Source organism: Lactuca sativa, chromosome 6 (assembly GCF_002870075.4).
Source record: "Lactuca sativa cultivar Salinas chromosome 6, Lsat_Salinas_v11, whole genome shotgun sequence".
Lineage (NCBI taxonomy): Eukaryota > Viridiplantae > Streptophyta > Magnoliopsida > Asterales > Asteraceae > Lactuca > Lactuca sativa.
This window is the reverse complement of record NC_056628.2, coordinates 63,205,809-63,232,785: the sequence shown is the minus strand read 5'-3', so window position 1 is coordinate 63,232,785 and position 26,977 is coordinate 63,205,809. Positions and strand designations below refer to the sequence as shown.

At 37.9% G+C, this 26,977-nt stretch overlaps 1 pseudogene; it reads right to left on the bottom strand.

The window, feature by feature from the left end:
- Window positions 1-10,464: 10,464 nt before the first annotated feature.
- On the bottom strand, window positions 10,465-12,785 carry LOC111897794 (probable CoA ligase CCL7; annotated as a pseudogene).
- Between the last annotated feature and the right edge of the window lie 14,192 nt (window positions 12,786-26,977).

The window sequence follows — 26,977 nt, the reverse complement described above, 5'->3', positions numbered from 1 at the left end:
CCTCTATGCACTCTGCCGACCCTCACGGTCCTATCATCCGCTATCTCAACCTCTAATGGACAATCCAGCTCCCCTGGAGCTCTACTGAATCTCTTGCTGAGCGCAAGTGATACGAATGATCGGGTAGCCTCCGAATCGAATAATACCATAGCAGAGATGCCGTTCACCGAGAACGACCCCGTCACCACATCAGGAGTCGCTCGCGCCTCCTCTGCTGTCATCTGAAACGCCCTACTCTTCGCCACTGGCGCATCAGCTCGGCCCTGCCGGCCATCGGTAATCCTCAAAGTAGCAGGGGCAGGTGCAACCACCTTCCCTGCTGCAGCTAAACCCGGACACTGGGACCTTTTATGTCCCCTCTGATTACATTGGAAGCAAATCAGATCTGATGCTGCAACGACAGTAACAGGAGCCGTACAATCCCTACTCACATGACCAATCCGACCGCACTTGAAGCAGCCGGAACTCCCTGCCTTGCACGCTCCTTCGTGCGTCTTCCCACACCTACCACATCGACCGTGGCTCGGCTGTCCCCTGGACCTGTGATCTGAAACCCTGGGCTTTTTGCCCGAACCGCCTGAACCCGAAACCGCTTCCGGTTTCCTCTTCTTCTCCATCTCAAGATCAATCTCCCTCTCCCGAGCTCTAGCAATCATATCTTCCAGCGTTTTACAGCTGGACCGGCTCACAAACTGGCGGATATCGCTCCGCAACATCTCATGATAACGGGCCTTCTTCATTTCCTCATCAGCTACATACTGAGGAACGAGAAAAGCCCTCTCCCTGAACTTGGCGGTGATCTCCGCCACTGTCTCTGTAGTCTGGGTGAGGTCCTGAAACTCCCTAGCTAGCTGTTGCACCTCAATGACCGGTGCAAACTCCGCCCTGAACCTGGTAGAGAAATCAGCCCAGGTCATGGCGTCTAATGCTGCATCATCCCCAATGGCATGCCCGACCTCCTCCCACCAATCTCGTGCCCTGTCCTTCAGAAGACAGGACGCCAATCTGACCTTGTCCCCCTCGGGACATCTGCTAGTGCGGAAAGCGTTGGCCACATCCGCCAACCATCTGCTGCTCGCTATGGGGTCTCGCGCCCCATGATAGTCCGGAGCTCCACATGCCCTGAACTCCCTGAAAGTAAGGGTGCGCGACCCCATCATGGCCGCCACCTCGGCACGGAATGTGCCCAATCTCTCATCCATCAGCTCTAGAATCCCCTCCTTGATCGAACCGAAGATCACAGGAGTCTGCTCTATAATGATGCGCGTAATCTCCGAAGAAAGAAACTCTCAGGTCTGCTCATCCATGCGCTCACCCCCCGAACCTGAACCTGATCCCTCCCCGGCACCTCCGCTGCCGGCTGCTGGTCTCGAACGCAGAACCACCATTCTGAAACACATCACAACTATATCAGAAAACAGAAATATCTTGAGGGATCATTGATACCACAACTAGCTTCCTGGTCTTGTCTCAGCCTTTCTTGATTCAAGTACGAATCCTTTGCTTCCAGTAGTACGGGCCCATACTACCTTCCACATCTATCCGTACTTTCTTCAAGAACTGCCCTGACTCCACCAAGTCACTTCTACTACTACTACTGATCTCTGCTACTCTCATCCTAGGCTTGCCCCAGGGAAACCTCAAACTCACTCGACTAGTCCTCAGCTGCTGCAGGTCTCCTTATAATGCTAATTAACCATCACCTGAACACCATCACATGTGACGAAGATCAGATAATCCTTCAAGTAAAGGACCCGTCCCTATAACGGTTGGACTCAAACAAGAGCTGCGCAATAGGGCCAGTTCCAGCACTCTGGGATTATTCAACCCTGATCACATGTGGTGTAACGTGTTCACCTAATGGCTAACTTCCATCACTCAGAACTCCCACAAAGCACGAAGCAAGCAGCATTCGGAATAAGGAAACATACTCAGGCAAAACTATTCTCAAAACGAGAAATTGATCTAGCATACAATGCTAAGCTCATACTATCAGGCATAACCTAAACAGGCTATCCTACTGCTGTCTACTCATTACTAGCATGCAATACTCATAAAGATGTAACACCTAAAGCAGGCACATAAGGCATCCTCCTAGATCCTTAGTCCTATACTAGCATGTTGTTCTATTGAACTGAAACTGAACAAATAACTTGTATGGGTAATTTGGGAGTACTTACTTGAGCTCGGCGGATCGCATGCACCATACCCTTATTTTGTTTTAACAAAAAAATTTCTTTCTTTCTAAGTGCTTTCAAAATTCTTTTAGAAAACATTTTCTTTTTAAAATCTTTTTATTTCCCCTTAGTTTGAGTTCGGATACACCCGGATGTGTATTCGAATCCCTCAAACCAGGGCTCTGATACCAACTTGTAACGTCCCAAAAATACGACCCAAAAATTTCGTTTTTCAACATAACCAAAAACCATAGTTTGAGTGTCATATCATGAAACCATACATAATACATCTCAAAATAATAATAACCCACGGTACGGAAAACTGTATCATATCCATGACATAAAAAATCAGGAACTAAATCAACTCCCAGGATGAAAGCTGAAGCTGTGGTGTGTGCAATGCCATCAACCCGAGCTCCTCCCTCTGCTAGCGGAAGTACCTGAAACCAAAACTGAAGCTGTAAGCACAAAGCTTAGTGAGCTCCCCCAAGTTACCACATACCATACAATAATATATATATGTATCAAGCACATACTGGGGCCTTGCCCCCCCTTCCATCGGACCAAAGTCCGAAGCTGACTGACCGGGACCTTGTCCCCTACATCGGACCGCAATTCGAAGCTCCCATCAGACCGAGTCTGAAGCTGACTGGGACCTTGTCCCCTACATCGAACCTGAGTCCGAAGCTGACATCGAACCGGAGTCCGAAGCTGACCGGGACCTTGTCCCCTACATCGAACCTGAGTCCGAAGCTGACATCGAACGGAGTCCGAAGCTGACCGGGACCTTGTCCCCTACATCGAACCTGAGTCCGAAGCTGACATCGAACCAGAGTCCGAAGCTGACCGATCATAACATAACGTATCACTTAACATGAACACACATGATCCTGTCTGAGCCACGAAGGCATCAAACATGCTAATTACTGCATCGGATAAAAATCCGGATACTACTGCTAGCTAAACGGGCCGGCATTGTGGCCTTAGACCCGTTCCTACTGAAAGGGAACTCACCTCGTGAATTGGCTGCTGAGTGAATAGCTCTGAGGGCTAACTGCTGCTGCTCCGGTATCTCCCCAGCTACAAGTCTATAAACATACTCAATCAAATACTAAACACTGCACTGGGTAAAATGACTCTTTTACCCCAGGTCAAAGTCAACTCTCGGTCAAAGTCAACCCATAGTTGACTTGACTCGCCGAGTTGGGCCGCCAACTCGCCGAGTCCCTACTCACACTCCTCGACTCAACTCGCTGCTACTCGTCGAGTATGGCATCGACTCGACGAGTACTCTCCTGATCCAAGAACTCAGACAAATCTTCATCCTACTCGCCGAGTCCTATGAACAACTCGCCGAGTTGTTCTTGAGCTTTACGAAGATTGCCTTGGACTCGCCGAGTTGTATGAACAACTCGCCGAGTCACTCCAACACTGAGTCTACTCTCAACTCGCTGAGTCCACTCTCTAACTCACTGGATCCACTCGATACTGATAAGAACGAAGGAATCGGGGACTCGCGACCCAACTCGCCGAGTCGTTCTTCCCGACTCGCCGAGTTGCCGCCATGCAACTGATTTTTACTCGATTTTGTTTGAATCCAACACATACAATTGATAGATCTGAGTCCAATAAGCTGATTTACCACGTAAAGTTTCCAACTTTACGTGTACAACCTCATGAATAAGGGAAATAAGGCTAAAAGATGCACAAAATGGGTAGATCTATGGTTATTATGCAAAGTAACTCCAAAAAGGCAGTAGATCTGGGCTCTACAACACCCAATCATTCAGATCTATAGATATCTCGACTTATTAAAGCATCCATGCAAACATAAGGCTTGGAACAAGCATCAACTAGATCCTAGGAGGGCTCTAATGGAGGTTCAAAGCATATAACAAGAGGGAAAATCCGAAAATACCTCAAATAACTCAGATTTGCCCTTGGATCTTTGCACTACACCTCTTCTCCTTGCTCCTTGCTTCTTCTCCTTCTTCAAATCTTCACAAAATGTCACAAAACACTTAGCTCACACAATGGAGGATTAGGGTTCTTTCTCACAGTGTTCTCAGGGTGAGGGAGGCGAGAATGGGGCTATAAGGTGACTTAAATAGTGGGCAACCCGGGGATTTAGGGTTTCACCCTGTCGGATGGACTCGCCGAGTCAGGGATATGGACTCGCCGAGTCCCCGGCTCAACCGTGCTCGAAGTCGCGACCCTACTCGGCGAGTCAGGCTATGAACTCGCCGAGTCCTTCTTGCAAAACTACAAAATAAATACCAAGGAATTACCATACCGGACACGGGTCGTTACAGTATAGTTAGCTTTTTGGTATTGTATGTGGATGACATACTACTCATTGGAAATGACATCCCAACTCTGCAGGAGGTAAAGTCCTGGCTTGGGAAGTGTTTCGCTATGAAGGACCTTGGAGAAGCTCCCTCTATAGTCGGTTTCTCTCTTCATCAATAGCCAAAATCTACTCCAAACGATTTGCACCCTCAGCAAAGAACCAAGCACTTTGGGATGCAACAAATCGAAGGGAACCTACAAAATCAGGGAGAGAGTATCCGGCCATCTCAGAAGTTGTACCGGGAGGCAACACATTCTCGGTAAAATCAACATTTGTTTTAAACATAGAAAGGAGAGAACCATCTGTCAAAGACCAATGAGGACGGACCTCCACAACACTCGATCCTATACCTTCTTTCTCAACACCTAAAACAATGCGACCACGGCCAAAACCAAGAAATTGATCACCTCCAACAATAGCGCCCCCTACCCTGATAATTACCATGAATAGTAGTTTGACCCATGAAAATAGCATTAACAGGCGCATTTGAAATAGGAGCATCCACCTTTTCTACACTCGCATCGTCCGAAATATCTATAACATCATGTAACATTACAAAAATATCGAGTAAAATTGTGATTTTAAATATGTTAAAACCATTTACACATTATCCTAAAAGACGATTAGAGTAAAAGTATTCTCAAAATATCAGAGTAAAAAACATAAATAATCATTGTGGAATAAATCTTGAGGGGAAGCAGTGCGATCAAGTCGGGATCTTCTTTTCAAAACTAGAAGTATCTAAAAATGTTTTAACCATAACATCGTATGTACAAATCTTAATGAGTTCCCTACAATACAACATACAATACAATATACATATAACAACACGTGGTTGTGTTAGGTCCGTATTAACCCCATATGACAATATGTACCTGTTCAGGTCCGTATCAACCCCTGTGTCCGTATCATCCCATATGACAGCAAGTAGCTATATCGGGTCTGAATCAACCCCCGATTCTATATCAAACCGGAGTCCATAATGACTCTATATAACTGCATGTAGTTGTGTTGGGTCCATCTCAACCCCATATTCATAAAACATACATTCATATCAGCAAGAGTGATAAAGACAAAAAGCAGATACAAGAATATCAGCAAGTGTCACAAAGACAACTATCATCCTACAACATAATCCAGTGGACCGACATTAGTGTCTTCCACCCACGAATATAGTGAAGAGACTCACATGAACTACTCATCAGAAGCTCACCAGCTACCTCAACAACAAACACCCAACCCATGCTTCGTAATGCCAAACCGAAACAAATATTCAGTCAAATACTCAATTCTAACCAAGTTTGACCAAAAGTCAAATTGGTCAAAAGTCAACGGTCAACAGTCAAAGTCAAACAGTCAACATGCAGACCATTGCCATGCCGTGTCCTTCCTTGGCCATGCCAGGACAAAGTAGTTGAGGTTTCAAACTCCACCATCCCGTGGTCACCTTTTCCATGTCGAAGGAAACTATCGGAAGTGCCATTTCTTCATTAAGCACTTAATCCTTACAGATCTAAATCTAAAACTTCAAATCTACTCTTTCTCAATGACCTACTGGATAAAGTTTCCAACTTTATCTTAATATGGAGGTTAAGATGCTTAAATATAGGAGAAGCCTTAAAAAATGTGGGCTTAGGTCTGAACAGTTTCCACGCCATGGTGGCTCATAAAATATATGTTCCTTTCCAATATCGCCACATCGTGGGCATCATTGCACCACGTTATGGTACATAGTTTTGTTAAAAAAAATTCCATCTTTAGTCCTTGACGATAAAAGGCATAACAAATAAAAAAACATGTGTGTTACACATCAGCCTGAATAGTGGAGACTCAAGAGCTACTCCCAACCATATGGAGCGACGGTAAATGCCGCACAAGTGCAAGCCCCTCAGTATTAGTACTACTCACACTTTGCTAAGCAGTCCTACGCTTGTTTACAACATGAATAATCCCTCCTTTGTTATCTTCTACAAATTCCTCCTCCTCAACTCTCTACCTAGAAGATTCCACGATTCCGTCCACAACAACATTATCAATCGAAGCAGATCAAGAAGGATACACCACAACCCTTCGTCGCTTAGGATCCTGAATAGCCATAACTCAGGAAATAAACACATCATTCCAAAAAGTAAGAGATGGTAGCATCCTGTCAATAACATCCACCTCACGAAACGAGATACTACCAACCCATTTCTTAGTTAACACATTGAGGAAATCAACCCTTTTCCCCACACCTACAAGAAGTAGGTCTATAAAAAAAAGGGGATGGGAGGGGGAGAGGAGGAAGACGAGGAGAAAAGGAGAAAAAGAAGGAGATATGAAAACGCTAAATAAGAATATCCAAATACATTTTGCCATGACATAAAATTTTGACATCTTGCCATCCCTACACCAATAAGTACATACTCCGAGAAATCATCAGCCACCCTAGAGAAGATCGCAAAAACCTAGACATTTGTTCCATATTAGAGTAAGGACCAAAAAACTAATCAGAAATCGGAGCATTCCGACGATCCATGAAACCCACACGTTCAACGTTTACCCAATAGTAACGACTCACCCGGTTCTTCGAAGTATTCTTTTGGTCCACCACAATAGCATGATTGTGTTTCCAAATGGCGAACGTATAACTATCACTAGAAGAAGCAATGACAAAATGGAAAAAAAAACGGAAGACCCACATGTTGGGGACGATTCAGTGATCCTGACAAAGCATCTCGAACGCATCCACCTTGATTGGTCCATTAGGAACCAACATATTGATGTGAACCTTATGATGACAAAGAACCTCTCGGAAGAATTTAGACATCAAAATACGGTACCCTGCGTCGAAGTGTTTTACATATATGGGAACCTTGCTCTCCGGTGGATTGATAATGTTATCATGCTCCCCAGGAAAGGTTACACCGTCTTCTAGCTGAAACATTACTTCTCTTGGAGAGCAACAAACTAATCAGGGGCAAGAGCAACGCTAATCAGAGAATCCATGACAAAACAAAGAGTAGACTAGAGAGAGAACAAGAGAAAGAACTGTTGAAAGGGCAAGAATGAGGAAAGATGAAGAGTCAAAGTCTATAAAACATAGAAGGGCGGTAAATTCGAAAGACCTAATGATGGTGGTTGATGGAACGGCTGTAAACTGCTGCAATGTACAGTCGAAAACATAGCGACCAAGCGTAGCAGAATATGTCACTTGAGACTAGTCCCATCCATTACAACTAAGAAACCCTACATCCCTGCAGATACGACTAGGGAGTCTTCATAGCATGCCTCCTAGGCAAGCCAGAAATACCAAAGAAATGAGCGATATGGCCAAACGCGGTGGCCTCCTCTGCTAGCTAGCACTCATTTCAACCTGGATTGGGCCATCCCTCGATGATCAAAATCCGCCCTAGAACACATAGGAAAGTCAACAAGTGAAAAATCGTCACTTGCTAACTCCAGTATAGGTGTACGCACCACTACCATGGCTAAGCTAATCACGGCTTAGGCAGGGGACAAAGGTATAATCTTACAAATCAGCACCTCTGTCCCGATCGGGGTCTGACATCCCTGTCCCCATGAGCGGGATCCATGCCTATAACCTCGCTATAAAAGACCCCATACCTTCAACGGTAAGGAGATCTGAACCATAACTCTCTGAGCATACCTGTAAGAACACCTTTCCTTCTCTCAGGAACTGACTTAACCGTCGGAGCGCTAAGAGAACGGCTGACAGCCTCGTTATTTTTTACGATTGTGAATCTCCACCAAAATCCACTATATAAAACAACTCAAATCACTCCGGTGGTCCAATATCACATCACCCTTCTATACCAAAAGGGTCATGTAATTCGTCATTCTTCACGGTCATCCCAAAGATCATAGATCCGAAGTCCATTAAATATTTTCGACCTATTTGTTTGATTTGATGTCAATGTAAGATTATTGGCGATATGATTAGTTAGGAGCAGTTGCCCTTAGATGGTCCATTTCTGTTTGATGAGGTTATTGCGTGAAGTAAAGCTTCTGTTCAACGTCTCATGATTTTCAAAGTTGATTTTGAGAAAGCATGTGATTCACTTTCTTGGGATTATCTTTTTGAAATCATGAATATTACGGGGTTTAGATCGAATTGGTGCGATTGGATTAGGGCGATTCTTTCTTTAGCTAGAGCTTTGGTTCTAGTTAGGGGTGTAAACGAGTCGATTCGATCCGAGTACTGCTAAGCTTGAAGCTCGACTCGCCTACAATACTCGAGCTCGAAGCTCAACTCGAACTTGCCTCGAGCCGAGATTTGAAGCTCAAACTCGACTCGTGAAATACTCGATACTCTCGAGCTCGGCTCGCGAGCTCGGTTCGGTTCAACAAAAATTAAAAAAAAAAAAGTTAAAATCATCTCAAATTAAAAACATTTCACATGTTTTTACTTTCTTCAAAAGAACAAAAAATTCACAATAAACCATCTAATATCAATATAGCACCAACCATCCATGTGATTGAATTTTTCATAACACCCAAAACACGAAAAGAAACATTCTCAAAAGTTTTGAAGTACAATTTAATTCCTTACTCCATAATCGGCGTATAAAAGCTAAAAGTGTTGAAATATTTTAATAATTTAAAAGTATATAAAAGATAAAAAATTTAATTATATAAATATTCAATTAAGCTCGCGAGCTTACTGAGCCAGGTATTTTACTATTCGAGCTCGACTCAATAAGTACTCGAGTAGCTCGAGCTCGAGCTCGACTCGATTAAAGTCGAGTTGATTTCGAGTAATTTCCAAACCGGGCTCGAGTTTCTCGTGAGCTGTCTCGTCTCATTTACACCCCTAGTTCTAGTTAATGGATCACCTATGCTAGAGTTTCTTATCAGGAGGGTGTTGAGCCAAGGAGATTCGTTGTCTCCTTTTCTTTTCATTCTGGCTATGGAAAGTCTGTATGTAGCTTTTGTTAGAGCCAAGCAAGAAAGTCTTTTGGAGATATCAAAATAAACAAGATGAAGGAAGAGATCTCTCACTTGTTTTATGTTGATGATGTTGTCTTGATTTATGTTGAATCGTTTTCCTCAGCGACCTTCTTCTTGGAAAGCAAAGTCTATTTCTAATGGTGGTCGGCATAAAATATTGAAATCCATTCTTTGATCCATTGGGACTTATTCTATGTCTATTTTCCATGTCCTTCTTTTAGTTTTGAGATCTTTAGAGATCTTACAAGCTTGGTTCTTTTCGGGTGTATATTTGGGAGAAAGACGTATGCATTAGGTTAGTTGAGATCGTGTTATTGCTAGTAGAAAGGAAAGGGTTTGGGAGTAGGTAGTCTGTTTTCCTTCAATAGAACTCTATTGTTCAAATGAAGGTGGAGGTTCTTTTATAGTACGAATGCCTTATAGGTTAAAGTTGTGAAAGTTATCTATGGTGACGATGGGTGTTATAGTTCTTTACTCCACTCCAGGTCCCCTCATGATCCTTGGAGCGACATTCTTAAATCCATTCAACAGTTCAGATTCCTACACATCTCTCTATGCAGTCTCTCGTTGGGTGGTCTGACTCGGTCATACTTCTTTCCGGACCTCTAAAGTTGTTTGATGTTGTTGTTATTATTGCTTTTTGGGTTATTTGGAATAATAGGTATTCCACTCTTTTTGGCGCATGTGCTATTGGTGCATGTGCTCCTAGGAAATCTTTTATTTTTTATTATGTATTTGATAGATTATGTTTTTTTGATTTCTAATAGGTATAAGAAATCTAAATTACTTTGGGTTGGTTGGCTTCATAACCCTTCTCTATCTTGTGCTACTATGTAATGGTTTATTTCTAAAGTCTTGCTAGTTTTTTAATAAATCTCTGTGTTTCCAAAAAATAAAAAATTAAAATATAAAGTATCATTTTATTTTCCTTTTTCATACTCATTTTCCCCCAAAGTATGCGAAATGAAGATAACATCCATAAATTGCTTTCTTTTTATCCAAAATTTGTATTCACATGATTATCCTTACTAAAATTCGAGCATCACCTATTTGTTTACTTCACATCACTAATCATTACACGAACTACCAAATTCAATACACATGAAATCTTATATCCTAGATCGGACTTCTTCAACAAGTACACGTTTGAGAATCTTCCCTGAAGCCGACTTCTTAATGCGATCTACAAATATCACTCGCCTCAATTGAAATTAAGGTGCCACCTATATGATCATTTATAGTCCAATGAGCATCATCTTTTCTAAAAAATTATCACAAAAAAGAATATGAATCCTTACCTGGTTAGCAATGAACCTCTTAACATCTTCTTCAGTCAAAAAACAGTTTGGAAACCGAACCACAAATGCAATCGGGACCTCACCCCTTTCAGTATCTGGATACCTAATAGAAACGATCATAAACTGTTTATATACAACGCTAAATAGCAAATGGATATTAAGGTTTGTAAAAAGATTTTCTTTTTGACTTACGGGATGACTGCTGCCTCTAATATTTCAGAATGCGAAAGCAAACGTGCTTCAAGCTCTGCGGGTGCAATCTGAAGAACATGAACGTACATCAAAGATTAGAGATTATCAACACAAGATCTTTATAATATATGCATGATCAAAACATTTTTTACCTGAAACCCATTAGACTTAATGAGATCTTTAACTCTATCAACCACGAACAAATAACCTTCATCATCAAGATATCCAAGATCGCCAGTATGTACGAAGCCATGTTCATCTATAGTAAGCATCGTCGCCTGAGGATTATTGAGATAACCTTGCATCATACTAGCTCCTCGAACCCACATCTCGCCAATATGATTAGGAGGAAGAGACTTGTGGTTATTGGTATGTAGACTAACTATTTGAGCCTCGATTCCTGGTAAAAGCCTCCCGGTTGAACCGGAGAATACTCCATGCTCAATAATTGGACTCCCCATTGAGATGGCTGCTGTTGTTTCAGTCATACCATATCCCTGTTGTATACAACGTTGCAATTATTACTTCATTTAAAGTAAATTACAAGAATGGTCCCTTTTCTTTCTGATTTTTATCATATTTAGTTCAAAAAAATGATACATTTTTCAAATTTGGATGAAATATCAAGGTTTTATATCAAATTTCGTGTCTGAAATCTTGAAATAAGGAAAAATAATTGAAATAAAACCTTGTAATGAGGACCAAAACAGATTAAGGTTTCTTTCTTGAAAGTTAACATGTTAGAATGTGAAAGAACAGGTACCATTATGGTAATTTTCTCTTAAATTTATTATCTCAAATTCAAATGCAATTGAAGTTTACCTGAAGAACGAAAACATGAGGGAACCTCTTGGCGCACTCCATTAACAGCCCTTTCCCTAATGGTGCACCACCGGAAATGATTACTTTCAGTGACGAAATATGAAACTTCTTGATCACATTTTGCTTAGTGAAAGAAAGTATAACAGGTGGAACAGCCCATAAATGTGTCACTCTATACGTATCGATGTTCTTTAAAACCCCATGAAAACTAAACTTCCCCATTGATACAATGGTATTCCGTTCCTGTAATTGAGAATATAGTATAACCCCAAATGCATATATATGAAACATCGGCAAGAAACACAAGTGTACGTAATCTTGTTCCCCCATTAATCTTTGATCAGAAGTCACCATTTGTGAAGCTGCGATGAAGTTCTTGTGGCTCAAAATTACACCCTGACGAACGCCTATTGTCCCAGAAGAGTAGAGTAAGGCCGCAGTATCATCTCCTCGAATCGAGACATTAGGAAGTTCTGAGACTGACCCAGATTTTGAAATCAAATCTTGATATGAAAAACACCCGTTTCTTGAACTTTTTGATCCTAAGAACACAACCGGGAGTCCAAAGTTTTCAACTTTTTGGTACAATTCTTGAACGGTTATGATGATTTTGGGTTTAGAGTCTTGAATTTGTGTTAATAGCTCTTCGACGGTCAACTGAGGGTTGACAGTGGTGACAACGGCGCCAAGAGCGATGATTGAGTATGAGCAGATGGGGTATTGGATTGAATTGGGGGCGAAAATGAGAACGACGTCGTTCTTGGTGATACCCAGGTTGTTGTTTAAGGCGTAAGAGAGCTTGGCGACGGTGGTTTTGAATTCAGAGAAAGTGAGGGTCTCGCCGGAGTCGGAGTCAAATAAGGCAGGTTTGTTCGGGTAAGATGAAATGTTGCGGAAGAGAAAAGGAATCATTGATGCGTAGGGGTCTGGGGGAATAACTAGTGGTGGCCGGAGTGATCGGAATACACCGTCGCCTCCATACCCAGAATTCTCCATCGACTCTCTGCGTCTCTGTAACTGCGAAAGTGTTCTGGTAGCAAATGGTTTCCAAATGCGCGGTATCTAGATTTCTTGATCTCTTATACGATCAAACTTGTAATCCGTATATATTTTTTGTTCTTTATATAATAGTATACATTTGATATATTTCATGTACTTTAGTGACTTTTTAATTAAGTTAAACATAAATCAACCGATTATTCAAAATATTAATATGTTATATTTTATAAACTTTTTTTTATAGTATTTTCAATTTTAGTTTTTAGACCGGTAAATCGTGTGTCATCATAATTGACTTGTCGCTGTTTGCTAACATAGAGATCACGTTATATTATAATTATAATTATAAACGTAATTTCTATTGATGTACGTATCTTTCTAAATTAATTTAAAAAATTTATGCTATTTTAGTCAAGCGGACATTCTGAACTCTATAGAGTTTAATAGATTGTCACATCATCTTTCTACAATTCATACAACTCTATTTTTTCCTACAATACATTAAATTCTACAAAGTATAATAGAATGTTATAAAATGTAATTTATAGTAAATATTTAAGAATTAAAAACTTTTTTTTTCCATTGAAAAGTTTAACGGCTATTGAACTCCAAATCCATTGTATACTAATGTGACATCTCATAATGGTAAAGTTTCATCCATTGAATGACACCATTGTAGATGTTCTTAATACCCTTTCACTTGAGACATACAAAGTACAAACCCTAATTTCCAACTACTTTGTATACATAATTTTGCACTAAAAGATATGATAAAATAACATGAAGACGACATAAGGCAAAGCAACAACAAATTTTGCAATAGATTCTTCTAGATTGCTATTTTTTTTTAATCTATATTCATAAATCTTGGGATCATAATATCAATATGCATGACACTTTAGACTATACAGAAGAACTCACACATTTGCTACAAAGAAAACAAAAGTATCAAATGCCAATGATATAAATAAATGTTGATTATCCATACATGTTCTTATGTATTTTGTCACTTTTGCATGAGATAGCTTTCAAAACAACTTTTCCCGTAATGGAACCCCCACCGCTGAAGCCGATGATGGTAGGAAACCCTTGTTAGATCCAAAACATATTTTTACGTCTTATCATCAAAAAACCAAAATACATGTGGATGTAAGTGTTTATCTTCCTTCAAGGGGTCAATCAAGAACTTCATTAGTGCTTCGTTGTTAGCGAAAACCACGACATATCTAAACATATTAAATAGAACGTCCCTAAGCATATTGTGTAGGTACTTGGAACCTATGTAGAGATGCACACAAAAATCGGTTTCACTATTCAAAACCGGATTGGGTCAAAACCGGTTTTGACCAAACCGGATCGGATCGGATTCAAAACTGGATTTTCAGTCGGATCCTAATCATACATTTCAAATCGGATTTGATACCGGATCGTAAACCGGATTTGCTAAAAATCGAATCCAAATCCGCTCCAAAATCCACTTAAAACCCACTAAAATTGGTTTAAAGCGGATTAGAATCGGATCGGATTTTGACCGGATTCGGATCGGATTTTGACCGGATTGGATTCTTGGTGACGTAAGTGAAACCGGATCGGATTCGGGTTTTGTGCATCTCTAAACCTATGAAATGTCTACAATATACTGCATGCTCCCTAAAAGAGCCCAAAACATGCACTACGACAAAGAAGTCATCTCATCAACGAGAGATAACATAATCATAATGAGATACTTAATTTTTTACATTACTCTATTTTTGACATATGTTTTCCTAAACTATCTACAAGGATCTCCAAAAGAAATCACGAGCATGTACTACTAAAAACACTCAAAAACTACTTACTGCCTAATAGTCATGTTGACATGCAATTCCATGTGATGAACAATATTACTAAAAAGTCACTCACCAAGTGCGTTATGCTTTAGGGGTTGTGTCCTTGTTATCAAAACTGCTAAAGTTAAATCTCAAAAAATGTATCATAAAGACACGCCAACGTACAAACATAATCATAATCAATACCTCATATGTCATTGTATTTGTAAGATGTGGTCTTAGAACACTAAGGCCCGTAAGGCCACTAAAGCATATAAGGAAGAATCTATTGTTGAGTATATCCCTAAACCACCAAATTGAATAGATAAAGAAGCAAGTCTCCACTTGATGTTTCTAAAGAAATGACCTCTACCAACCACTATATCCTCAACCGACCCACACACGTGAACCATTTGCAAAGAACAGTGTTACCTCCCTAATATATACGAGTTGGTACATCCCTAAGCCAAAGAAAAGTTTGGAAATATCCATATAAGATCAAATAAACAAAAGCTCACTCTACAAGTCAACTAACTGTGGAAGAAGTCATATTGCTGATAAGGCAAAGATTTGAATTAGGAGTAAATTTAATAATTTAATCAATTCATATCTGTTTTTTCTTCAAGTTTGTTCAAGTATAAATAAACCCCCATGGCCTTCATTAATTTCTCCCCTAACACTCTTCTATTCTCGGATTTCAAAATTTGCAAGTCACTTCTTCTCTTTCCTTGATTTTCAATGTTTAGACTTTTGGGTGTGGTCCTTTAGAGGCATTCTACATTGGGTGCTAGACTTTCAGAAGTTTCAAAGGTTTTCAAGATCTACAAGGATTCAAGAAGAAAATTCAATATTGCTTGAAGGTTAGTAATCATATCTCTCTTTGTAGTATTAATCAGTAGTTTTAAAAGTAGACTGCTATAACTAGTAAAACCTAGATTCTAGGGTGCATGTACACTTTGGTAAATTTTGATTGCTTCTGTTATCTATATAGAGTATATTGTTGCATAGAAAACTCATCAGTGGTATCAGAGCCTATATGTTTTGTTATATGCACTGCTTGATTAGGAAGATTTGAATTGAAAATATTATATGTATCTAGGTGTTTTCAATTTTAGAGTTTAAGGGTGAGAAGTTTTTATAATTTCATTTATGTGGTTATTTTTATTCTTTATGCCCAAGGCTTGGCTTTAATAAACATAACACTAAAGCTAAAATCGAAACTGAAAAGAAACATGTGAGTCGATAGGCGCATCGCGCCTCCTTTAGGGCGTGACATGTTTCTACATTTTGACTCAACTGGTTTTGAAACCCTAAGTTGGTTGACAAGTTTACTAACTTTTGCAACAAGGAACGTAAATCTAAATATTTTTTTTGAATTTTGGACAATTCCCTCTTGCTTAAAATAGTTGTTTAAATCTAAATATCTGCATTTTAGATTAATATGAATTATTACTTAATAAGCTTTGAATTTAATACTTAATTAATTAAAATTTGAATATTATTTAAACTTAAACTTAAAATTGGAATATTTATCTTCAAATATTATCTAATGAGATAATTAAATTACAATATTTAAATAAAAGGAATATAAATTTAAACGGGTTTAAATTTTTATATATAATTCCATTACTATATGTATAACAATCGTACAACATGTGTCCTCACGTGTTTGATAATACATTGTTAATCAAATCAAGAGTAAGCCTCATTAATGAGACCATGATATAAATAAGGTACATGGGAACGACCAATAAAATGATCATTGAATGAGTGTCATTTTTACTCACCGCTTCTTTGCATGGTTGATTGTCGTTAGCCGAAAGGGTTTGATAATACAATGTCTCGTTAAAAGTATAATGTATAAATTACTAAAACAAAATTCTCATCTTAGTTATATTAGGGATGTGAATATTTTCTAACCTATGAAAAACGTATATTATTTCTTATTTTCTATTTGTGGAGCGTGTGTGATTAACCGGCAAATAAATTTGAGATATAAGAAGAAGATGATGTGGCACTTGCGATTGTAGTTTGGTGGCGGGGTGTGTGTCAGTAATCGGCACGTCAATTAGAGAACCATAACATAATCAAGGGGTCACATATGTTTGAATGATTGGTTCACCATTTTATTTGTGAGACCTCGGTATCCTATGCACAAATAGAGGATGTGCAAATCTGACATTAACATGCCATTAAATAGTTTTAATGAATCTTAAACGGTCTAGGAGTTTCATGGAGATTGAAATCGGCAAAGTGTGTTGCCTATGTAAATAACTTTGTGGTGTATTTGGTGTTTACGACATCTTACAGATCGCAAATCCAAATATAGATCCTAGCCTTAATAAATAATATATTAGGGTTCAAAAATTTATTTAAAAGATTAATAAAACAAACAAGAAATGAATTAATATTGAATAATGTTTATATGATAATTAACTAAAATCTACTGCTATAAAACCTCTTAAAGGATTAGCTGATATGATGATCAATATAGTCAAAACTCGTAGTTTGGGAATATTTATCATTTACGAATAGAAAGATCATGTCGTATATTTCTGAGACCTCGGTATCCCATGCACAAATAGAGGATGTAAAAATATAAGATTAACATGTCATTAAATAGTTTAATGAATCTCAAACGGTCTAGGAATTTCATGGAGATTCAAATCGACAAAGTGCATTATCTACCTAAATAACTTTGTGGTGTGTTTACGACATCGTACACATCGAAAATCTATATATGGATCCTAGCCTTAGTAAATAATAAATTAGGGTTGAATAAATTATTTAAAAGATTAATAAAATAAACAAGAAAGGAATTGTTATTGAATAATGTCTATATGATAATCAACTAAAATATACTGCTATAAAACCTCTTATAGGATTAGCCGATATGATGATTAATCTAGTCCAAATTCGTAATTTGGGAATAGTTATCATTTACGAATAGAAAATTCATGTCTTAGATAAAGCACTTCTTAAAGCTCCTTTAACCACTGCATTCCAAAACTGTTAAGAACAGTTATCAAATAAACATATTGAAGTGAAATGAAATTTCAATTAGTTACGAGTTGAATATAGATATCAACTAGCTAACGTGTTGATATAATAGTTCATTCTAAGGTTGATATGAATAACTTGGAAATGTCCGTTAAGGAGTTGCATGGCATGTAGATACTGTTAACACTCTGTCGCGCACGTATTAAACAAATAAATTTATCACTGCTGGTTGCACTAAAAATATAGCACAGGAAAGCAGGGTCGAATCCTCAGGGACACAGCCTAAAAGTCAATGCCTTTTTGCATCAGGCACATCTAGTCAAAACAGAAATTATAGAAGGGGGTTCTAACTAAAAACTAAAAACTAAAACTGCAGTGATATTAAACCAAATGAAAATCAATATTAAAAACGATTTCAACTTTGCTACGACTTTCCTAATCATGTAACTAACCCAAATCTGATTCTTTAAGATGCGTTCTATCTAAGCTGGTACTGAGAAAAAAACTAACAAGCTCTAGTAAATTCTCTTTTACCTAAATTAGTTAATCAAAACAAGCTCTTCAATTAACCCTAACTTTTTACTGTTCAATTAAATAAGCTCTTAATTAAATCAGAAAAGTTGCATTATAATCTATGTAAAATTCCCAGCAACATCCAATACTTCTCACAGGCTCGGAAGCGTAAAGATATGATTTTTACAGTTTATAATAAAGTCAAATGCCAAACATGGAACCAATTTATTACTTGCTACTTATTACCAGTTGACAACAACAATTACGGATTCTATTAACTGATTAAATGGAATGATAAAACCCTAGCTAGATGATCAGGCTAACAAGAATTAAAATCAAACATTCATTAAGAACAAAACTGAAGAATCTAGATAGAAACACAAATCAAAAACCAGATCTAATGATCAATCACATGAAAAGTAGTCGTCTTTGCAAAACAGAACACTAGGGTTTACCTAGACATGGCTAAAATCTGATGACAACAGATGAAAAGAGACATCAAACAACTAATCTTACTAATCTACTTGAAGGAGATGGTCCACCGTCTTCAGATCCTCAGAAATTGATGAAATCAGAGAAGAAACGCCTCCAAAATCTTATTTTCATCGTCTGGTACCTCTGGAATCGCCAACTTAGGTTACAAGGATGCTATCACGGTCTATGTATACGTCCAACAGCAAAAACAGCACACCAGCGATCGCATGTCACAACCTGCGATCGCAGGTTTTGAAGAAAACACGTCTCGTGCCTTTTTAATAAAGTAGGATGCTATTTTGATAGTTTTTGGCCAACCTGCGATCGCAGGTATTGAGTTTTCACTCCCGGATGAATTTTGGGCACAAAAGATCCTCGAAGACAAGTTGCGACCCAACCTGCGATCGCAAAAGGTCCCCATGCGATCGCATGAAGGCCACATTCGATCACATGTTGTGCCTAAGACGTCCGAAATTGTGTCTACTTTTCAGATCATTTTGAATCGCGTCAGTCGTAGTTACGGTTCTCGAGATAGGGTCAAAATACTGACAGGTGGTCAAAGCTACCAGCAACATCCTTTAACTTTAGATTGCAGAATCTATCTTCGTGTGATCAATTCAATCGAATGTTTCTTGTCCAAAGCATCTTCCAAGCATTCCTCATAATCCTTCATAAGTCCAAAGCTCCATTTTAAGCTCCAAACGTGCATCCAACTGCTCCCAAAACACTGCTTCACTCGAACTATTTGGAATTGACATAAAAACATGAGCAGTACGAGAATTCTAACAAAATACATGAGCTTAACATTATTTAAATAAATAAAATGCAAATGTACAAAATATGATGCTAAAATGATAATAAAAACTACCCTATAAAATGCAAAAATTGGCATCTAACAAATCGCCCTAAACTTAAACTTTACTTGCCCTCAAGTTAGAAAAAGATAAAACATTATAAACAAATGGAAAGATGTAGATAACCTAAAAAGAATTTAAAATAAAATAAAAAAGAAAACTTAAACTAAATTACGTCACTCTTTTTTGTCACGTGATCAGATTTCACAACGAGAAAGCTCCGATGAAATCACTACCTAGATAACAGTCTCAATACGTTATATTAACGATTCATAATTATATTTAATTAGGTCAAACCAAGCTTGAGCAAATAATTTTTACGTCGAATTAAATTTGTGAAAACAGTGTGTTTTTAAAAATCATTTCACGAAAATTCGTTTATAAAACTTAGCTTGACTAACCCCTCCCTTTTTACGAACTCGTCTAGTAAACGTGGTAAGCTCCATTATGGACAGAAAATCCAACCTTACCCCTATGATTCTGCTATCGAGGGATCAATCTCATTATACCACACATCTTCTTTGTCTTGATCAACTCTTTAGATTTAACTTGCTTGCTTCTTGATTTCAACTTGAACTTATCTTGGATTTGACTTTGATTTGAAGATTTCTTCAAGTTGCTTGATATACCATTTCTAACATACATATATATATATATATATATATATATATATATATATATATTGACTGGGCGCGGATTTTACTTTGAGGCCCACCATATCTTCAATACTTCAAAAATGATAATAAATTGTTGGTATAACAAGAGTTCCCTCCTAACTTCAAAAGGCGCAAAAACTATAGTGTTCAGTACCTCAAGGAATGATAAGAGTTATCCAATCTAGGTTCTTTTTAAGGCATTCAAGGAAATTATTTTTAAAACACTGTTCGTTTTACCATCTCACACTTTCATTGTAAAAATTATCTGACTCTTATGTTGGTTCATATTGAAAACATTTAAAGCACTTGAAAAGATAATTCTTAAATTGATTGTACTGAGACTGTTATTTTCGGTAACTATCACACTTCATCATTAATGAGCTATTGAATGTAAAAAATATCCTCATCTCATGTAAAATATTTTAAAGATCTTTTTAATTTGATTTTTTATATGCAGAAAATAAAAACTAACTAGAAATAAAAATATTTTGGGTTTTTTTTGTTCTCTTATTTATTAATGCAGAAAAATGAAAGATTTTTTGGATTTATTTTTGAATTTTTTATATGCAAATGCAATGCAGAAAATAAAATCCAAAAAGAAAATTATGAAAACAATTAACTAAAAAAACGGAAAAATTAAAATTTTAAACAAAAATGCAAATTTTTACACTAATCCCCTACCCAAGCTTAAAACGATGCATTGTCCTCAATGCTTAGAGAGGAATGAACAGCTCAATAAAGAATATAAGAGCAAAAGGATTACAGCTAGGAAAGAATGTATCTGATAAGCTGGTAGAAATCTGATTTTGACAACAATGTGGCGAAAAATCTGAATTTCAGCGACTTTGAAGATCCTCTGATTTCCCCAAGCTTGCTTGGAACTGCGACCATCTCTTTATTGAAATCATAAAAACCAAAAACTACTTATCGGGTTGCCTCCCGGAAAGCCTCCCTTTTTTAAGGTCGTTGGCTCGACCATGCCTGAAGACTAGATTATCTGTACGTAAATTTTTGGCACAAAACAATTAGCAGTACCGTGTCACCGGCAACGGCGCCAATTTGTTAACACTCTATCGATATAATAGTTCATTCTAAGGTTGATATGAATAACTTGGAAATGTCCGTTAAGGAGTTGCATGGCATGTAGATACTGTTAACACTCTGTCGCGCACGTATTAAACAAATAAATTTATCACTGCTGGTTGCACTAAAAATATAGCACAGGAAAGCAGGGTCGAATCCTCAGGGACACAGCCTAAAAGTCAATGCCTTTTTGCATCAGGCACATCTAGTCAAAACAGAAATTATAGAAGGGGGTTCTAACTAAAAACTAAAAACTAAAACTGCAGTGATATTAAACCAAATGAAAATCAATATTAAAAACGATTTCAACTTTGCTGCGACTTTCCTAATCATGTAACTAACCCAAATCTGGTTCTTTAAGATGCGTTCTATCTAAGCTGGTACTGAGAAAAAAACTAACAAGCTCTAGTAAATTCTCTTTTACCTAAATTAGTTAATCAAAACAAGCTCTTCAATTAACCCTAACTTTTTACTGTTCAATTAAATAAGCTCTTAATTAAATCAGAAAAGTTGCATTATAATCTATGTAAAATTCCCAGCAACATCCAATACTTCTCACAGGCTCGGAAGCGTAAAGATATGATTTTTACAGTTTATAATAAAGTCAAATGCCAAACATGGAACCAATTTATTACTTGCTACTTATTACCAGTTGACAACAACAATTACGGATTCTATTAACTGATTAAATGGAATGATAAAACCCTAGCTAGATGATCAGGCTAACAAGAATTAAAATCAAACATTCATTAAGAACAAAACTGAAGAATCTAGATAGAAACACAAATCAAAAACCAGATCTAATGATCAATCACATGAAAAGTAGTCGTCTTTGCAAAACAGAACACTAGGGTTTACCTAGACATGGCTAAAATCTGATGACAATAGATGAAAAGAGACATCAAACAACTAATCTTACTAATCTACTTGAAGAAGATGATCCACAGTCTTCATATCTTTAGAACTTGATGAAATCAGAGAAGAAACAACCCCAAAATCGTATTTTCGTCGTCTGGTACCTCTTGAATCACCAACTTAGGTTACATGGATGCTATCATGGTCTATTTATACGTCCAGCAGCAAAAACGGCGCACCTGCGATCGCAGGTTTTGAAGAAAACGCGTCTCATGCCTTTTTAATGAAGTAGGATGCTATTTTGACAATTTTTGGCCATCCTGCGATCGCATGTACATAACCTGCAATTGCAGGTATTGAGTTTTCACTCACGGATGAATTTTGGGCACAAAAGAACCTCGAAGACAAGTTGCGACCCAACCTACGATCGCAAAAGGACCCCATGCGATCGCATGAAGGCAACCTGTGATTGCATGTTGTTCCTTAAACATCCAAAATTCCGTCTACTTTTCAGATCATTTTGAATCGCGTCAATCGGAGTTACGGTTCTCGAGATATGGTCAAAATACTGACAGGGGGTCAAAGCTGCCAGCAACATCCTTTAACTTTAGATTGCAGATTCTATCTTCATGTGATCAATTCAATCGAATGTTTCTTGACTAAATCATCTTCCAAACATTCCTCATAATCCTTCATAAGTCCCAAGCTCCATTTTAAGCTCCAAACGCGCATCTAACTGCTCCCAAAGCACTGCTCCACTCGAACTATCTGGAATTGACATAAAAACATGAGAAGTATGAGAATTCTAACAAAATACATGAGCTGAACATTATTTAAATAAATAAAATGCAAATGTACAAAATACGATGCTAAAATGATTATAAAACTACCCTATAAGATGCAAAAAATGGCATTTAACAAGGCCTTGTGGGACTAACATGGCAAATCATAGAAACTTCACCTTCAACTTCAAATGCTCCTATATTCACTATCCTAAATAGAAGTATCATAAAGAAGATAACCAATTATCTATGTGTGAAAGGAGATTAGTGGTGATACACCTAATCCATCCCCAAATGCCAACGAGAATAAGAAGGCTTATTCTGAGACTTGTTTTGATAACCTATTTGTTTCCAAAATAAGAAAAGGACTTAGAAATCATTCATGTCTAAATATGTCTAATGGATAAGACTGAAACATGAAGAAGATAATTTGATCATGGATTACGAGCCCATGTTACTATCCATAGAATCAAATGACAACTCGTTCTCACGAATTTTTAGTTTACAATTGGATATATAAATTCTCAACACCATTAAAAACTACTTCTAATCCTTCAATATTTTACTGCAACACCGTGATTTTTCACCCTATTTTTTTTTAAAACATCATTTTACATAATCCGTTAGCGGAAGTCTTGTTTAAATATTATGAAAACATCACCAACATTAGTTTACTATCAAAACAAATCTATCAAAATAAAAGTTCAAAAACCAACTCAAAACAAGTTCTCAAAAATCAAGTGTAATGAAGCTCCACGACATGACCAAAATGGTATCATTACTAAAAACAGAATAACCATAACTATCCAAGAGTCCCCATCCTCACCAAGCCATCATACTATGCTACATGTACCAATGCAAGACAAACAACAAGCAAAGAAACAAATATCAGCAAATGCTAAGTGAGCTAATCATAAGTATAGTGTTATGGAACACACATATCCCAAATGGGTCAAAGAAAGCATCATATAAACATACATGCAAACACTCACACAGTATGGCATCAGATACATCATATAATCATCATAATAATGTTAAATTGTTATTCTTGTTTAGAGCCTTTACTTTTAGTTACACTTCATTATTCATCTTTGTAACTAGTTATTACTTCGTACACCGCTATAATATTATAAGATAATATTAATCATCATTTTCATCATTAACAATTACTCTCCTCTTAATCACCATTGTAATTTTTATTAAAATATTTCCTATTAATAGGACTCTATGTTCATCAATAACCCTAAGGTAAGTATCTCGTTCGCTACTAACATGACCAATATGACCTAATGCACTAAGTGAGGCACGACTCTCACCCGTAACATTGTCCCCAATTGTTGTTGCATTCACATGTGGTGTTCGGGCAGACATTCCATCAATCGTAGACACTACTCCAGTCCTGGAAACCATGGACCATGCCCCAAGTGGTTGTCTAGAAAACTCACTCAGCGTCGGTTCTAGCTTAAGCTCTTATCCTATAGCTATCTTCCAACCCACTAGGTCATCATATAATGTGGATAGGATACACACCTATATCTAGGTTGTTACCCTTTGCCCCACTAGTGTGTTCCCATTTTAATTATGTGACAAATGAGAAGAGTCTGTCACCAACCACTGTTAGGAGAGAGTAGGAAAATAAATGTAATAGCTTAATATTGTAAAATTTGATTTATGAGATAATAAGAATCAAATATGTTGTTACATTTATAGTTAAATCGACTACTAGGCTCAAAAGTAAGTTTCCAAAAAAATGTATCATCTTCTAAGTTGCTTAATGTATTTGGAAAGTATTCGTTAATGTGATCCCAAGGATATAAGATTCCTAAAAATCCGACTGGAAATGAGAGTTATATATTTTATAAAAATAAAAATCAACCGCGTAATTAAAATTAATTATGTCGAAGTAGTACTTAGAGATTGGTTGAGTTTTGACTAAAAGTAAAAAGAAGAGATTCGTGGTACTCCTTAAGATAAAAAATTTAGGACAAAGAATACCGAAAACGGGATCCGTATAAGGGAGATATGATTTTTGTAAAATCATTTATTTTTACCCCCATTAGGCACAAAAATGAAAGTCATAACTAGCTAAAGCAACCTAAAGGAGAGTTGTAGTACTCTTTGAGATTGTCACATAGATATAAAGTGGTCTTAGATCAAAGCTCACACTCAGAAGTTATGATTTTTACAAAATCATTTCATGTGCGCGATGTGTGTCCCTCTGCCCATCGTGCACCTAACACCGGATTCGAGTAAATTGCGAGTGACGTGGCCAATTGGGGAAGTGACACGTGGACTTCTCAGGATGGAGACAAGGTGATCATGCATGATGTGCAAGATCCTTGCGACATACGCACCCAAATTCCGTGCCTATAAGTAGAAGGTAGTGCAGAACCCAGGATGGAGACACGATGATCTCTTGACATTGCCACTTATATAAGCTGTTTTGAATGACCTTGCTACCTTATATCCTAGGATGGTCACCTTGTAATATAAGAAGATAGAGAGGTATATTTGGGGTTTTCCTCAACCTATCCAAGGTTTAGTCTCTGCCTCAAATCCAATCACCTTCGACGACACTAAGAGACTAGCCTTTAATCTGACAAATCAAGAGATTCTTCGTGGTACGATGGTACGGAAGGCTAAATTTATGAAGGCGGAGAGTAGAAATAGGAAGTTTAGAAATGAATCCAAAGGGAAGGCTAGGCAACCAAAATAAAAAAACGGGAATCGATGTTTACGACAACCTCGGCAGGGACTACCGCTAAAAGTAGCCCAAGATGCAATGAGCATGGGTTTCCTTACAATGGAGCATGTTGGATTTTCACCAACTGCAGCAAGAAAGGTCATCTTGCAAACATATGCAAAACCCCAACCAATCGAGGAACCACAACAATAGAAGGTTGAGCATTCTATGAGTGTAAGGAAGTTGTACACATCAGGAAGGATTGTCCAAAACTGAAGGGACAAGGAGGTAATTCTAGGAGTAGAGTATTTGTGATAGGAGCCAAAGAATTAATCCAAGATCCGACTGTAGTTATGGGTATGTTCCTAATCAATAATTTATATGAAAATATACTTTTTGATACCGGCGTCGATAGAATCTATATTACTCTCGAATTTAGGAAATTATTAACCCACTCATCTAGTAAACTTAGGGTAGCCCATAGAGTAGAAATGGCTAACGACCAAGTCAGTAGTACCCAAGAAATATTTAGGAACTGTAACTTAACATTAGATAATCATGCTTTTCTCGTTGACCTCATGCCTATGGTCATTGGAAGTTTCAACACCATCATCGGTATGGTTTGGTTCTCCCCTAACCAAATCGAAGTCTTACACTTTCTGAAAGCATTACGTCTACCCCTACCAAATGGAGAACCCTTAATCGTTTACGGTGATAAACCCCATAAAAATCTTAGGATAATTTCTTGCATGAAGGCCAGGAAATACTTGCAGAAAAAGTATTATGCCTTCTTAGCTCATATTGTTGATAGGAAAGACAATAAGATCAAAAAGATCGACGAAGTACCTCAGGTGTATGATTACCCTGATGTATTTCTTGAAGATCTACCAGGTCTGCCGCCAGCTCGACAAGTAGAGTTTAGGAGATATCTAGTTCCAGGAGTCACCCCAGTATCAATGTCTCTTTATAGATTTGCACCATCGGAGATGCAGGAACTGTCCGACCAACTACAATAAATTCTTAATAAGGGTTTTATTAGACCAAGCTTCTCGTATTGGGGAGCACCCGTTTTATTTGTCAAGAAGAAGGACGGATCTTTCTGGATGCACATGGACTATAGAGAGCTAAATAAGTTGACCATTAAGAACATGTATCTACTTCCCCGAATAGACGATCTCTTTAATCAACTGCAAGGGTCTATTTATTTCTCTAAGATCGTTCTGATATCTGGATATCATCAACTTCGAGTAATGGAGGAGGACATTACGAAGAATACTTTAAGAACACGATAGGAAAATTATGATTTTTTGGTCATGCCCTTCAGATTGACCAATGCCCCATCTGTTTTTATGGATCTCATGAATTGAGTGTGCATGCCCTACTTAGACAAATTCATGATTGTATTCATCAAAGATATTATGTTATACTCACAAACCAAGGAAGAGTATGGGCAACATCTCCGGGTGATCCTAGTGCTTTTT